General features: G+C 43.8%; 1 pseudogene; it reads right to left on the bottom strand.

The window, feature by feature from the left end:
- Positions 1–310: 310 nt before the first annotated feature.
- Positions 311–3,339, bottom strand: LOC118844210 (annotated as a pseudogene).
- Between the last annotated feature and the right edge of the window lie 610 nt (positions 3,340–3,949).

The following is a 3,949-nucleotide window of genomic DNA, read 5'->3' as shown; positions in this document are numbered from 1 at the left end:
CGAAGTACTAACAGCAAATGGGTAGGGAGATTGCATGGCTGCCTGGCTGATCCCAGGTGGCCTCAGCCCCATCCCGGCCCAGTTCAGGCACCATCCAATCTGGTGCAGTGCGACACAGACGGAAGAGTCACTAAGAAATTGCGAATTTATAAGACCAGCTACTGACTGGAGAATTGAACCAGGTGTCGGGCCATTCGTTCTGGAGCCAATTTGGAGGGATGGGGTGATTCAAGATGGGTCTTTACATCATACTCTGTGGCTGAAGGGGTGAGTGGGAGATGGAGCACTGGGAAGAAGGGGAAAAGAGGGTCTACTTTGTAGAGAGAATGAGGGCCACCATCAGGCCATACAGCCTAAGCACCTCAGCAAAGATCAGAATTAGGATCATCCCCATGAACAGTCGGGGTTGCTGCACTGTCCCTTGAACACCAGCATCACCTACAATGCCAATGGCAAAGCCAGCTGCCAGCCTGCTCAGGCCCATGCTGAAGCCTGTTGCCAGCTAAAGAAAGCTCTTGAACAGGGTGATTCCTGGTGTCAGAGAGTTGGCAATGAGACCAGCCACCACCAGACCATAGATAATGATACCAGCCACGACGACAGGAATGATTGACTTCATGATCAGCTCAGGTCACATGACTGACATGGCTGCAATACCAGTGCCACTTTTTGCTGTGACATAAGCTGCACCAAGAGTGCTGAAGATCATGGCAGCCAAGGCGCCCATGACAGTGAAGAAGGACACATATTTGGGACTCTTGGACATGTCTGTGCAGGGTCAGTATGCAGGAAGGAGAATGGGGCGAGGGGAGAGAGGTAAGGGCAAGTGGCTGAGTAGAGGGTAAAGGACTGGAGGGTGGGTAGGCAAGGTGGGACAGCGTGCATTTGGAAGAACTACTACTATAATATGTTTTTGTGCCTCTTTATAATTTACCCTTTTTGAATACCTCCTTACCTCTTTCTCCTGAACCTTCCCATTATATCTCTTAATTATATTTTTTATTATTATATCAGTCATTTTATACTGACACCCACAGTCTGTGTATATCCCTTTCAATTGTCATCATAACTGTACTATTATCAAGATTGACAACTGTACAAAACATATATAAAACAAAATAATCCTATATAGGGATGTAACTAATTTGCCTTATTGATTAACTAGGGTTTTTTGCCATTTACCTTTTTATATCTCTCTTGAGTTTTGTATTTGAAGATCAAATTTTCCATTGAGCTCTGGCCTGTTCATTAGGAAGGTCTGGAATTCCCTTATTTCACTGAATGTCCATCTCCTTGCCTAGAAAACTATGCTCAATTTTGCTGAGTAGTTGATCCTTGGTTGTAGCCCAAGCTCCTTTGCCTTTCAGAATATCATATTCCACTTTCTCCTGTCATTTAATGTAGAAGCTGAAAGATCCTATGTGATTCTGATAGTAGTTCTGTGGTATCTGAATTGTTTCTTTCTAGCTGCTTGCAGTATTTTCTTCTTGACTTAGTAGTTCTGGAATTTGGCTATAATATTTCTTGGAGGTTTCAATTTGGGATCTCTTTCAGGGGTTGATCAGTGGATTCTTTTGATGATGATTTTATCCTCTGGTTTTAGAACCTCAGGGAAGTTTTCCTTAGGATTTCTTGGAAGATACTGTCCAGGCTCTTTTTTTTCATCATGGCTTTCAGGTAGACCAATAATTCTTAACTTGTCTCTCCTGCATCTGTTTTACAGGTCAGTTGTCTTTCCAACCAAATATTTCACATTTTCTTCTATTTTTTCATGCTTTAGATTTTGTTTGACTGATTCTTGATATCTCATAGAGTCATTAGCTTCTACTTGCCTGATTCTAATTTTTAATATATTGTTTCCTTCCTTTATCTTCTCTATCTCCTTTTCCATTTGGTTGATTTTACTTTTCAATGAGACATTGTCTCCATTCATATTATGCTCCTCCTTAACCATTTTGCTGATTTTACTTTTTAAAAATTTTTTTCATCAGTGAATTTTTTTCCATTTTTTTCTTTTACCTCCCTAATTTGGGTTTTAAAGACTTCCTTGAGTTCTTCCAGGAATGCTTTTTGGCCTGAAGACTAGTTCACTTTCCCTTTTGAGGTTTCGGATGTGGGTATAATGTCCATGCTGTCTTTTTCTGAATTAGTATTTTATTTTCATGTCTCCATGATGTGAATCAATGAAATTTGAAGACTTCTTAGTATTCTTTTTCATGGTGTTTTTTTTCTCTCCTGGTTTCTAAAGTGGACCTCTGCTTCTGGGGTTTAGGGAGTTCTGTCCCAAGTTCCTTGTGTTGGGATCTAGCTTTATGTGCCATAAAGGCCAAAACCTCTGGTTTCCTGAGGTGTGGGGGAGGGGTGGTCTGGCTTCTGGGAGTCTCCTCTTCCCCAGTACTGCTCTACAGCATGGGTGGTCTCAGCTGTTGTCTGTGCTCCTGTCTGCCACTTCCCCTGGCTGTGGAAAGCCACATCTAGGGTCCTGTCATTGACGTTTGTTATAACCGTTTCACTCCCTGGGGCTCAGTTACTCTCATTGTTTTTCTGAAGGGAGAGCTGCTGGGGCACCTCTCTTCCTGCACTAGTCTACTTCTGCCACCACAAGAAGGGCCCTCTTGGGCGGGTGGAGCCAAGACGGCAGCTGGAAAGCAGGGATTAGGATAAGTTCCCTGCCTAGTCCCTTCAAAAACCTATAATAAATGGCTCTGAACCAATTCTACAACTGCAGAGCCCACAAAATAGCAGTGGGAACCAGGGCTCCAGCCCAAGACAGCCTGGATGGTTTCTGGGTGAGGTCTATCCTGCATGGAGCTGGGAGCGGAGTGGAGCGGAGCAGACCCGAGCCCAGTGTGGGCAGCGGACCAACCAGACCAGGAGCCAGGCGGAGCAGGCCCTAGCGCCCTGAATCAGTGAGCTGCAGCAGTTACCAGACTTCTCAACCCACAAACACCAAAGACAACAGAGAAGGTTAGTAGGAAAAGCTGCAGGGGACATAGTGAAAAGAGGAGTTCGCAGTTTGGCCACCGCCCCTGGAGCAGCAGAGGTGGGGCAGCTACAGAACTACAGCTGCAGTTGCTTCTGGCCCCAGGCCCACCTGGTGGGAGGAATTAAGTGGCAGATCAGAGCAGGAGTGCACAGCCTGCTGAAGATCTAAGTCCAGTCCGGGTTGTGGGTTCTTGGGGAAGGAGGAGTGCTGGTGTGGCAGAGCTGGCACATACCCCCAAGCTTGGAACATAGTTCTCTTAATTCTACAAGCAGTCATACCCTGCTGAAAAACTCAAGGGTCAAGTAAGTTGGCTGGGAATATGACCAGGCAGCGAAAATGCACCCAGATTCAGTCTCAGACTTTGGAATCTTTCTTTTGTAACTAAGAAGACCAAAACATACAGCCAGAAGAAGTCAACAAAGTCAAAGATCCTACAACAAAAGGCTCCAAGAAAAACTTGAACTGGTCTCAGGCCATGGAAGAGCCCAAAAAGGATTTGGAAAAACAAGTTAGAGAAGTAGAGGAAAAATTGGGAAGAGAAATGAGAAGGATGCGAGAAAACCATGAAAAACAAGTCAATGACTTGCTAAAAGAGATGCAAAAAAATAGTGAAAATATACTGAAAAAAAAACCACCTTAAAAAATAGACTAACTCAAATGGCAAAAGAGCTCCAAAAAGCCAATGAGGAGAAGAATGCCTTGAAAGGCAGAATTAGCCAAATGGAAAAGGAGGTCCAAAAGACCACTGAAGAAAATACTACCTTAAAAATGAGATTGGAGCAAGTGGAAGCTAGTGACGTTATGAGAAATCAAGATATTATAAAACAGAACCAAAGGAGTGAAAAAATGGAAGACAATGTGAAATATCTCATTGGAAAAACCACTGACCTCAAAAATAGATCCAGGATAGATCATTTAAAAATTATTGGACCACCTGAAAGCCATGATCAAAAAAAGAGCCTA

Source organism: Trichosurus vulpecula, chromosome 3 (genome assembly GCF_011100635.1).
Source record: "Trichosurus vulpecula isolate mTriVul1 chromosome 3, mTriVul1.pri, whole genome shotgun sequence".
Classification (NCBI taxonomy): Eukaryota; Metazoa; Chordata; class Mammalia; order Diprotodontia; family Phalangeridae; genus Trichosurus; species Trichosurus vulpecula.
This window is presented reverse-complemented; position numbering and strand designations above follow the sequence as displayed.